Source organism: Lepisosteus platostomus, chromosome 11 (assembly GCF_059453375.1).
Source record: "Lepisosteus platostomus isolate fLepPlt1 chromosome 11, fLepPlt1.hap1, whole genome shotgun sequence".
NCBI lineage: Eukaryota > Metazoa > Chordata > Actinopteri > Semionotiformes > Lepisosteidae > Lepisosteus > Lepisosteus platostomus.
The window spans coordinates 19,289,862-19,303,318 of NC_142621.1; the positions used below are offsets into that span (position 1 = coordinate 19,289,862).

The 13,457-nt window shown below is 37.9% G+C and overlaps 1 protein-coding gene across 1 annotated transcript in view; it reads right to left on the minus strand.

Annotated features, from left to right (window-relative positions):
• Positions 1-2,551, minus strand: part of LOC148652126 (disabled homolog 1-like) — a 360,191-nt gene extending 357,640 nt beyond the window's left edge. Inside the window, exon 1 of the mRNA XM_088598756.1 lies at positions 2,268-2,551. The gene's annotated coding sequence lies outside the window, so the exon portion shown is untranslated. The remainder of the gene's footprint in view (positions 1-2,267) is intronic.
• Positions 2,552-13,457: the final 10,906 nt, after the last annotated feature.

Sequence of the window (13,457 nt, forward strand, 5' to 3'; positions counted from 1 at the left end):
GAACTGGATTGAGTGCTTTCTAATATACCATTCACAGTGATTACATGTAATACCAACATAAAGAAATGCTTTCTGTGAGCATCTATCTGATAAAGATTCAACGTACTAAAGAACCATTGAATTACTAAGGGATTTCCTGTAGAGTTTTCTCTACTGGAAATATATATATATGATGAATTAATTTTAATTTTAATCCTTAACTAATACAACAGTATATTTTTGCAGAACATCTCAATCTGTTCCAATGTAATGGACATGCATTACATCAACAGCTAAACATTGTATTTTTCAGCATGAATCAGGTAACTCAGTTATTAGTATATTAGTATCAGCCTCTGTTGTAAATGTGGTTCAGTCACTAAACATCAGCTGCTGATCTGTATTCAGAATACACATCTAAATTAGCACATTAATAGAAAAATAAATATATAAATAATGCTTCTGAACTACTGTATGTTGCCTTGCAAAACGTAAACCAGCTTGAAGGCTGCCATACAAAGGAATGAAGTGCAGTAGTGAAAATATAAATCAATCAATAAAAAAGAAGGCGTTATATGCAGGATTTTATCATATTTTAATAACAATAATGTCAGTAAAACTGAGTGACCTAACCATATTTCACACCGATTATACAGGTATGTCTTAGCTTAAGAATTCTTGTTGTTGTATAAAAACAGTCAGGCCACTACATATACTGTACATGCATTCAGTTTTAGAAGTGAAATATTCCAAATCATTAAACAAGGGAGAGAAGTACAGTACATGTATCATATTTATTTTGGGCTGTGAACATTTCTTGCAATTTCCATTGTGATGTAGTACAATGCGTCCCTTATGTGTCTTTTGAATTGCAGGCAGTTGAGCAATATTTCAGACAGCTGATGCATAATAGCAGCACCAAAGGCACTTGCAAAACACAGCACACTGCAGTTCCACTTCAAATAATTCCAAAAATCAGCAGTGTACTGTCTCTCTGAAAAATACAAGTGACCCAAGTTGTAAAACTTTAAGAGGATGCCTGCAGTAGTAAGGCACATATATAAAACAAAATCTGACAAACCCTTAAAAGCTGTAGTCTGTTTGACTTCCTCTTCTCCATTGTTTTTCAATCAGTAATACAGTACATATGCTTATGTAGAATGTCGTCTAATTCCTTGTACAATCAGTGAGGTAGAAAAAGAGGATAATTTTAACACACAGCAAGTTTATAGGACATACTATGACTGGCAGTTTAGCCAAAGAACTGGTCTAGAGCACGTACTCCAGTTATATTACTTTCCTTACAGCCCTTCGCTGACTGACACACAGACACGCATGCAAAAATGGGGCACAGACAGTGCTGTCACACTTCAGGATTGAACTAAAGCTTCACAGCAGGTACAGTATAATCACAAGCCCCTTTTAAATGTGCTCTTTCAGAAATAAGAGTTAAACTTTTACAGGAATAACTATTTGCATTTTGATTCCATCTCACACAGAATTCCTTTTGAGCTGTTTGTCTCAGATGGAAAAGAACTGTAATCTTTTGACATTTATCCTTGTACAAATACATACATACTTAGGGCATTTCACCCCTTTAAACACCATTTAGATCTTATTATTAGCCACTAACTGAAAAAAGACATCCAAGATCCGTGATACTTGTAACAGGGGTGTATTAAGCAAATGCATACACCTGTAGAGAGATTGATAAGACAAAGACTGACATACAGTAAAGGTTGATATTTAAACACCAAGATGGACTGCGATTTTATTGATGGAGAGCTTGTCTTGAATAATCAATGTAGTACTTCAATATTTATCTTAATCCTCTTTATGGAATTAGAAAATCAATTTAATAAAGATATGAGAGACATGAGGAAAATGAATTAAAGTACATTTTATAGTTTAGTGAAGCTAGTCCAAGGTTTTGATGCCCCTGTATGTGATCATATCCCGAAGTACTACACATACAGAGGAGGAGTACAGCAGCAGTAGAGCTGGAATGGATGACAAACTGTCTACTGTCTGTATCCAAGGAGACCCATTGCATTTTCCATTCCATAACATAAACCTCTCAAAAAACACAAACATAAAAAACTTGGAATTAATAAGGCTGAAGTGGGACAAATCACCACTCACAGAGACAGATGCCTAATGCAGCTGTGTCCCAAGGTACTCCTGCAATAGCTGTCTCAATGACATTTTACTGACTGGAACGCCCAGGGTTTCCCTCCCTGCACTCCTGCAATGCAATGAAAAGCAATGTGATAGACAAATTCTCTTACCTTGAGCTGGTGTGCAGCTTTCCCCCATACAGACCCCCTCACTCCCTCTGGCTTGACTCCCACCTGAAGAGTCCTGTTCCCTTTGACTTGTCCCACTCCAGAGGCTAAGCCTTTCTGTTTGGAGAAGGTAGACCCCCTTCTTTTTGGGAAGCCTGCCTTGCAAAGTGGTATCCGAGTAGGAAAAATCCTCAGCAGCTCCAATCCAGCTTCAGCAAACACCTACAGTCACAGCAATAGCGGCAGCAGCAGCAATCTGCAGGCCACATCGTTCATACCTTATACATCACTACCACATTCCTCCTAATAGCAGATCCCTCCACCCCTCCCCACTCTCCCATACCCTCCACCCCTCCTTCCCCGGTATCCTTGGCAATGAGGATTTTCACAGGCTTAAGGAGGAGTAAGGCATGGATGAATTGATTTCCAGAGGCAGTACGTCCTTATCAGTCTCCTGCTAAGCACTCAACTAAACAGCCCCATCAGAACTGCATTGTTAAAAAGGAATAAATATATAATATATAATCCATAGAATACCACACATTCCTGTAATGTATTTAGAGCATAATGCATGTACAGTATATCATATCATTTTCTTTCTTTCCCCACTCATTAATTCACCCTCAAATGTGTATTTAGAGAAGAAAATCATTCTGGAACATCAAGTAAATATGGTAGACAGCACTGTGCAATTGTTACATTAAATTCAGTTTGCATAATGCAGCATTAATAACTCAAGCAGGAGTGACCATTTGGTTTATATCACTGGGAATCTATTTACATAATCAGCATAAGCAATTATGATTCAAACATCTTGCCACAAGTTAGGTCTTCGAATACCTGCCAATAATATTTTTTGCAATGCAATGGTTCAAATAGGTATGCAGGATGACTGCTAGAACATTCAGAGAGCAAATGCTTATAGAGGTTTATTGTGTTACATAAGAAATAACCATGTAAATACATTAGTTGGCATATAATCAGAGGTGTGATTTTTTTTTACATTATTTCTGCGGATATTGGGGGGTATGGTATCTTACATATAACATGTCAGATCCTTTAATTCCTTGCTCATCACCTCTGGCACGAACTTTGTTACAGTTACAGTGTTCACATGTGCTTTGTAAAAAGACAGTAGAAAGATCACTCCATGGAAAGTCCTTTGCTTCACATTACTGATTGTTTACAAGAGTGTCTCTAAATAAACACTTGACATTGCCAACAGAAAAGTTTAGATATGACATTTGAAGGTGTCCAACCAGTTTCATAGACCTGGTGTGACAACTTTTTACTTTCCAGTGAAGAACTTCAATATTAAAACCATCATTACTTCAAACTACAGTGTGTCAACAAAATATTCAGGCCCTTGTTCAGTCTAAAATGTATTACCTTTAAACTTGCAGTCAAGTTACTTTTAAGAAGTTCTTAATATTTGTTGTATACTTAACACACTCCACAATTTCAAACCAAAAATTAAAAGAGCATGTAATGCAGTAGCTGGATACAGCCGCATGGGTGGTGATTTGTCAGAACCCAAGTGCAGGAGACCGGAGACTGAAAAGTGAAAGATGATAATGAGAATTAATTACTGGCCAATGGGGCTAATCAGCCCAGGTCAGTTAGTAATGGAAGAAATCATCGATCCTAGGAGAAGCCAGGCTAACCACATCCCTGCTGAAAAGAAAGGCTACTGATTACAGCCCTTTGGAGGGAGTCTTGGGTATGGAAGGGACCCCAATAGTGGATCCCTGAAAAGGAACTGAGCTTAGAAGGCAGCCCTCAAAGGCCAGGGGCGCAGATCGGCAAATTTGAGGGTCGAGGTGATGACCAGTGAAAAGAAAAAGTGAAGTTAAAAGGTACTGGCTAGAATAGAGACTACCGCCTCAGGTGATGCAGGGTAATTGCGAGCTTCCTGGGAAAGGAGCTGGACAGCTAGAAGGGCCGACTTGAGGGGGGAGGCACTTAAGCAAACACAGAAGTGAGAAGGGCCCATGACACTTGACTCAGTTCTCAAACAACCCAAGCTTCCTCTTCCTCTGTCTTCCTCTGATACAGACAGTAAAAAATCCCCTGAGGATGGAGATGGCAAACAGAAGGGATAACAAGTTCTGAGCTTGAACAGAGGCAGCTCTAAGCAGAGGAATGGAGGTACTGTGCAGAGACATTTTAATACTTGAGAGAAAGGAGCAAAGAAACCTGTCTGGTGAGTAGTTAATAAACAAAGGGGAACTACAGCCTACAGGAGGACTCCCGATATAGCCCAGATGGATACTGGGGAAATTGGACTGTGTGGAATCCCTCTTCTATGTGTTGCTGTACTTCTCTGTACCATTAAGACCTTCTAACACCCTCTCCTCATCATCTGAAAGGACAGCAGACGCTCAGGAAATCATTATGATGCTTGGAAGTACCTTTTTGTTGCTGAAAATGCTGTTTTCTTTGGGTCTTGGAGTAATAGTAAATGTTGTTGTGCTTAGAAAATAAAAAGGGAACTTATATGATACTAATGTTTGTTGCTGGTCTGTGTGTGCATTGGTGATTCTGGGATATGAATAGAACCTCTGGTTTAGTAGAGCGGTCCTAGCCTCCTGTTTGTATTGCTAGGTGGTGTAGTCATATACGAGGCAGGAAATAATTCTTGTTTGAGGGGTCACCTCATTGTGTCAAGAGCCCTGAAAAAAAAGAGAAACAGACTTCAGGACGTTCATGAGGCACCAACATACTGTAAGTGCAGTCAAGACACAAATGTGGGGTGAGACAGAAGTGCAAGAGAAAGTGCATGTGGAAAAATGAAGAGCAGCCCCTTGGCTTTATATAAAAAAGTGGGAATTGAATAATGAGCTAATTAACACGGATCAGAAAAACATGATCTGGTCAGAGCAACAAACCCCTGGAAAACCATGAGCCCTTGTTAGAATATGATGGTTTTCCAGGGCAATCTCTAGCCTCTAGAATCTCTAGAAGGACGTCGTCATGACAGAGAGAAATAAAATATATAATTAATACGAAAGAGAAATAGAAAAGCCATAACTGCATTAGAATAAAAATCATTGTTGTGTCAAACCTAAATTAATTTGTAACCAAATTAAAGAGTAGAATATTTAGTTGAGTGACATCTGATGTGTACAATAATGTTTGCACATAACTCATAATTTCAGAATAAAAACATCAGGCTCTGTGAAGATTCTTGGTTAGGTAGTGAATTTAAAGCAAAGACTCAACCATGGAGACTAAAGAGTTTTTAAAGCAAGTCAGGGATAAAGTTGTTGTAAAGCACAGAAAAGGGTACAGAAATAAAGAAGTCTCTGAATATCCCTCTGAGAAAAGTTTACTCAGCCATTGAGAAACTGACAGTACCTTTTACCACTTAGATACTGAATTGATCAGGCTTTCCCTCTAAACTAAGTAGCTGAACACAGTGGAATTAGGTTAGGCAAACCACTGTGATAGCACAACACTACCAATGACAGCTTTGAAAGAGCTACAGAAATCAATAGCTGAAATGGGAGAAAATATGCTTGCTTTCACTGGAACACTGTGGAGTGATCTAGAGTTTGAGATGGTGGTCGGCCAAACTTCCACTCACCTGTCACTCAGTACTAGTTACAACAGAAACAGATTCTGACAGGCAACTTGTATCACCTGTGGGCAATTTAAATCCACATCTGCATCAGGTGATGCAGAATATCCAAGGTCAGACATTACTCTGGGCTCTGATATACTTGTCATGTCCACTGCTTAAGGTGGAATTAACCAGCAGCTGTGAGAGACGTAAGATGAACCCATGCACCGGGCGAGAGAGAGAGCCGACACAAGGAAAAGTGCAGGCAAATATGGTGCGGACAATTACACTGTGGTCAGAATGTGGATGGTACAAAGCTAGAGAGACAGTGAAAGCATAAATGGAATTCCAGAGTCATAATTGAGACAAGCAGGCATAGTTCATAGCACTGGAAATCACAGAAGCACAAAGGGACAAATCCACAGAATTGATCAGGTTGAAGCTACAGTCAAGAATCCAGGAAAATAATAAACACAAAGTAACTCAGGAACAGAGCGAGGAAACAAAGCTGAGGTCAGAGCTAAACTCTATACCAGAACCGTGAGTACTGTCCAACCAGACCTTAAATATTCTGCACCACTTGATGTGGGTGTGGATGCAAATTGCCCCATGGTGATAGAGGTTCTTGTTGGAATGTGTTTCCTTGGTAACCGGCACTGAGTGACAGGTGAGTGGAAGTGTGGCCGACTACAATGGCAAACTCTAAAGCGCTCATCTAGCTCTCATTCCAGTGAGAGTAAACCTGACAGCTAAATTCTATAGTTTTGCAACAAAGAACCTGCAAGATCCTGCAAAAATGAACAGTAGTAAAAGGTGCTGTGGTCAGATGAGACCAGATTGGAACTTTTTGTGAAATAAATAAATATCAAGTATCAACAACACAACACATCTCCTAGTAAACACCATTCCTACAGTCAAGTATGATGGTGGTATTATCATGTTAATGAGATGATTAACTTCTGTAGGAACTTGAAAGCTTGTTAGGATTGAAGAAAAAATGGTTGGAGTAAAGTACAGGCAAATACTAAAGGAAAACATGTTTCAGTTGGCTAAATACTTAAAACTCTGATGGAAATTCACCTTTCAGCAAAACAATGATCTACAGCACGGCTATACTAGAGTGTCTTAAGAAAAAGAAAATGAATGTTCTTGAGTGCCTCAATTAAAGTCTTGACTTGAATCCTACTGAAAATCTGTGCAAAGACTTAAAAACTGCTGTCCATAAGCAATCTCTAAACAACTTAATAGCATCTTAAGAAAGCCTGAACAAATCTGTCAAGACAAATGGGCAAAAATTGGACCAAGACAGTTTTCAAAATTGGAAGATACTTACCTACAAGACTCATGGCTAATGTTGCTGCTAAAGATGCTTCTACCAAATATTGAGATTAGGGATTGAAATTCTTACAAAACTAGCATATTTGTTGTTGATTTTTTTTCTAACCTCTTACACTTTCAGTTTATGCATTCATGTTTCAATCACTTATTTAAAAATCAGTATGTATTAGTAATATCACAAGAATGGACACTATAGGAGAGGTCTGTATATTTTTATAATGAACTGTAAGTTACTTACAAGTGATTCTGTAAATCAAACCCTGATATACTCCTTTATTTTAAAATTAATTTATCTTCCATACTAGAGAGACCTTCAGAGGACAGTCTTCATATATAGGTTTTTAATTAGAAGGAAAAGGAAAAATGGGTAATTTCAAACAATCCAAGTGCTAACTGATAGTTAAGACCTTCTGACAGAAGAGACCTAGAAGCTATTGAACCTCTGAAAGGAAAAGACGTTTGTAAATTGCACTTTAGATCTGATCATTTCATGAAAACCCATTAATTACTTCAGATTTCAAACCAGCAATGAAGCGCAAGCATTATAATTGAAAGGAGTTCCTGTGATGTGCAACAGAGAGGGGTCAATTCAAGAAAAATGGGAATGAGCTAATAAACCGATCACGACAATTAAGCACACCAATATCATCTTAAAATCCTTTTATCTCCCAGATGGGTGGTTTTAAGCATTGCTACACCTGACCAGAGAACTGCAGTCTTTGCCCTGCCACAGGCAAGGAAACCAAAATCATTAGGGGGTGGTAGATTCCTACTGAAAGGACACAGAGCAAAGCCAAGGGCAGACCTCTCCAACTGAGAGACACTAATTTCATTTTCCCATTTTAATGTAGATGTGAAGAGTGGGTGATCATTGATTATCTATAAAGCAAAGTGCTCCATCACTAGAACATGGAAAAAACAGTTAATAATCAACATCTGTATTTGCTTGATTGTTCCTCACTTCAGACTTCTTTGTGTCAAACACAGACAGCTAGGAAGTGAGAAGAAAATTACATGGGGCAAGAAAGGGATTTTGATTTAATTTACTCGTAAGTAATGTAGTTTCAGATACAGGAGAACAGGTAATGTAGATCTTCCTTAGGAAAGGGCATCACTTGATTGAAGCCTAATGTCATTCAGAAAAGTACCTTTAGCCCTATAAATAAAGAAAGGTTATCAACCATTTCTTATGCTTTATGATGCAAATTATTTGTTCTTGTGTTAGAAGTCATGCCTCAAAAATGGACATTGTACATAAATAGGAGTCAAATGCACATGATACTATTTTCTTTTTCTAAGAGTGGTTATGTAATTCAAAATATGAAAGGATGGAAAAATAAATATTTGCAGTATTTCAATGCCCTAATCAACTTGTTCAAAAATAATTGTCTGTGTGTGTATTAGATCACAACAGCAACACAGCCAAAGAAATGTCTTTGAAGTAAATCTACACTAGCAAAAAGGTGCAACTACAAAGCCACTGCACTTTTTAAACAGAAGCTGCAGCCCATACTGGAAGGCAATGGGTTAAGAGGTTATATGAATAACTCCAATAAAGATGGATGGGTTCTCAACAGAAGCGAGTCACAATCTTTAATTTCTTTTCCTTCACTATTCCCCTTTTGAAATCAATACAAATTACACCACATTCAGGCCAGACTGGAGATTCACATCTGAAACACACACATAAATTAAGCTGTCTGTAATGGACCCAAAGATAGAAACTACCTACAAATCAAAACAGCAGGGTCAGCCGAAGCCTGAAGGTGAAACCCCCATTTTTGTTCTATTACAGTCACTGCCCCCGGAATGAATTATGCATGGAGTCACACCAGGATGTTCTACAAAGATTATAAAGAGGCATTTAAATTTCTCATTCATATTTACAAACAAATAAATACAAATAGTAAATAATAGAACCGTATATTGATACAGTATATGGTGGCATGTCTCTGCTTAATGACAAATGGGGCATAATTCATTGTAAATCCTTGATGAGTGACAAAAGAGCACTCCATATAAAATCAGCGAGAAACTGTAGAAAAATTGAAATAAAAAAATTATTTAAATAAATATAGCTCATAGGTAGAATAATTGATTATATTGATTTATCTATTTGGAGACAATTTAACATTCATATCCCAACACTGCACTGCACATGTGCAGTATAAGTGCCTGACATCTTTTTATGCAGTGGATTTATTTCTGCAGATCAACTAAAGGTTTTAGACACAAAAGCTAAGACCAGAACAAGATTGTTTAGACGATATACTTTGAATACTAGAATTAGCTTTTCAGATATCAAATGGGATGTGATCTGATCTTTACTTTTGCTCCATTATTGTGATAGTGGAGTGCCCATTCAAGCTGACTAAGTGGGAGGTTCCCTGCAGTGATGGTGCATTTCTCAATATACTCATCTGAAAGAGAAGGGAGACCATGTGCACTTATTGATGGAAAGCAAGTGGTCAAAACCTGAGTCATTCTTTATCGAGAACAAGTCCTGAGAAACGGACAGAGAGAATCCCACTGCAATTTGGAAATATCAAATTAAGAGAAACAAATGTATTTGTGCTGGCAGTCATTCAGACTTGTGCAAAACAGAGGTTAAAGGATTCATCTCAGGGGAAATGTGATGTTTGCAATTTGGCTCACTATGAAATGCAAGCTTGAGGGCATAGGTTTTAATTATCAGTTCACAGGAGAAGTATTATATTTCTCTGTGGCAAAATCTCACAGAAATCTCTTTCATCTCTATTTCTCTTTCAGTGAATAGATGGCAAAAGAATTGTGTTGAAAGCAGTGTGTAAAGCAACAAATATTCCCTTAATACAGAATTACTAAATTTGCACTTCAATTTTTGATAGAATGTGGAGGAACTTTCTTGAGATCACCAAGCAAGAAAGAAACTCTTATTAAGAACATTTTCTGTGCAGTGTCTCTTTCCTAAGGTTATCATTTAAAATGTGTGAAGCTTATAATGGATTTAATTTTTATTATTTTGTTGATCAGGGAATTTTTAATTTTCATTGCACACTCTTTCATGAATAATTATGAAGCTGGACAGCCCTGTCCTGGAAATTAGTAGCAGTTACTGTGAATGTCAACAATCCTCATTTATTTGTATTTATTACACCTTTATTTTTTCATACCCCTTTAGTATTCATGCACAGTCCATATCCATTCTCTGGAGAAGTCAGATTAACTAAACTGCTGTCATAAAATGTGGTTCACTTTTTTGTGATTTTATGTTTCATTTTAACTTAGCCTGACATCTGTTGTTTCCTCTTGTATTTCACTAACATTACACAAAACAAAACTGTATCAGTGTAAAGGTTATAGATAAGTATTCCCCTCTGCATGATTGTGAGCTTGAGTCCCCACTGCTGGTACATCCTTAAGCAAGATACAGGTACTTTACCTTAGTTCCAGGCTCTTCAGTCATATAAATGTGTACAAGCATTAGTGGGGATAAACCTGCAAGGGTTCCAACACCAGGGTTGGATGGTGGGTTGCTTAGAGCCACAAAGATTGAGATCTGGCCTCTGGTTTAACTGTCCTCTTGGTTCAAGCATGAGCACTGTCTAACACTACACATAAAAACTGTTTTCCTGAGCTCTGCTTTGATAAATTTGAAGGGACCTTCATCTTTAGAGTAGAAATGAAATGTTTGTAATAAATCAGAAATGCCACTTTCAGTAAATATTTTCATAGGTGACAAAAAGCACCTTCATGCCTATTATGGCAAACAATGTACCTTAATTGGACAACATTTAATAATCCTACTGTTTTTGCTCTTCTGATTCTGAGTTTATATTTTACCTAATGGTATATAAAGTCTGGAATTACCATAGCAGGTCTGTAATTAAATGTTGAATTTGTCTTTGCTTTAATAATGGAGCTGATTAATATCATGCTCTATGGCACCATGGTTTTCCCTAGGTAGCTCTTTTCTGAAATGAGTTTGTTTTGAATTGAAGTCCCAGATTAAACCTCTGCAGCTTTATTCCTGTTTTCCTTTCACTCGTAACATTGCTTTGTGGATAATAATTAGTATTGTTAATGAGAGATTCTAAGGTTGAACAACAATTAAGTTTATAGTTACTTAATTCTTTTAAATCAATTGAGCCATAAATTCAAGGGAGATTAAAACATTGTTTATTTTTCCAGGTGCTTTGACATTTTTGTTAGGTTTTGCTCTATTATGAGAGCTAGATAGGCTATGCTGATACTTCATGACTGGCAGACAAAAAGAAATAAAATATAAGGGTGCCCAATATTTAAAATTTTCTTTGATACATTAATAACATACTGACACATCCACTCCAGAGGAAAGGCACAGTGCCAGGTTAAACTCTGGGGAAGGCTTTAATTCATAGATTAATTAGCATGCTTCACAACTCGACAGTAGAGGAGGAACAGCTAAACAGTGGTGTGGCATTTGCCACTTTTATGAGAAATATTACTTTTTATATATGTGTAGTCTGATGCTATGTTAATTTTATGTGCATACAGTACATGTTTTTGAAAATATTAATTTCTGCTGAAATGCAAAATTTCCACAGATTCTTCATTTTCAAGGAGTACAGTGCATCTTAGTGGTTTTCTCTTGGTTAAATAATTAAAATATATACAGTATATATAAACAATCTCCTACTTTTCTTCACTCCTATTGGGTATGGTGATAGGAGAGGCAACTGCACCCATTCGGCTCAGCAACTGTGGTTGCCGACACAGGAAATGTCTAATGATGACTGATGTATACTGCTGAACAGCTGTGATCAGCTGTTATTACATTTAATCTCTTTCCCTCTTTTGTCATCACAGATTCCACAGGAGAAAGTGCTAATTCAGCAGTCTGGGCAGACTCCTCAAGGACAGTGTGTGTAACAAGTGACAGTTTAACCAAAAAATCAGTGAAGACCAAGAAGAAAATCATCTTTAATTAAACATGACATTTCCTAAAATGTTGTTTCAATTGATATTACTTTCACTGTTCACAGTTCCCCCCCTTAAACAAATAATTTAAAATGATGTTTGTTCTGTGGTTACAGCTACCTCAGTCCCCAAGCAATTCCTGTTTTTAATCAGCATATCCTTGTTATTGTCTTAAATACATTGTTTTCAGGCACAGTGTGCTCCATTACCAACACACATCGCATCCTCTTTTTGGAGGCATTCTCTATGATGAGACAATGATGAGCATGTGCCTCACTATAGTCTAGCTTGTAGTATGTGTGTGCATTATCTAATTTGTGATGTCAGTGTGTGTACTGTCTTGATCTAACCATTGTGAACTGTGGTACACTAATATGTTGTCACTAATATACATATTAGTATATTGGTTAGCTGTTTTAAAAACAGTATGAACTGTTTCAATTCTGGCTTCAGTACTGAGCCCTCCTTGTCTTCTGAGAAAGTCTTCATTAGGCGCTCTTCTAAATTGTTCATTTCACACACTCTGCATTTCTTAAAACCAAAGGATAATGCACAGCAACATTCACTGCTTATACATTTTTCAAGAATGTTATCTAATTTACCAAGCATAATAAATTGTCTGTTAAAATTCTTTCACAATGATATCTCTCTTTTGGTTTTGGAATCCTCCTAATGAATTATCTGATGGCACAGGGTGTGAATGTGGCACAGTTTATTGGTCCAAGGAAAGTTAAGGTACCAGCTTCAACCATTAGGCAAGGTAGCTTGCTCCATACTCCCACGACCTTTTGGATATAAAACTGCCTCCTGTTCTTAGTTTTAAATGCACTTCTACATTTCCACATGTGTCCTCTGGTTCAGATTTCACATTCTTTCTTAAGAACTCCATTGCACTGACATTGTCACTGCCTTTGAGAACTTTGAGCACTTGTATCAGATCCCCCTGTTGTTACGGCCACGGACTGAGATCCTTGTAGTAGACCCTATGCGATGCGGTAAGAGCTCGAGAAAACAGGAGGCGTGGTAAAAGGAAACAAACAGGGGTTTAATAGTGCACAAAATAATAGTGACAGTCTGTGAGACAATGAATGGGTGAGACAAAGAACGGCATCCAAAGGCAGGTCAGGGCACAGTGCGGGAGTCTAGCGGCGAGTAATCCATCCTGGGACGCGACAAGGTTAAAATCCCCGGGAGGGGGGAACACACGGAGAGACAAAACATGGAGGTCCTAGAGTGACGGGGCGAGATCCTCCAGACCCCGGGCTCAGGAAGCGGGAGGTATCAGGGCTCATCCTCAGCCTTTACCCTCAGGAGACGAATGTAAGGTTTCCTGATGCTAGGCGGGCCTCGCAACA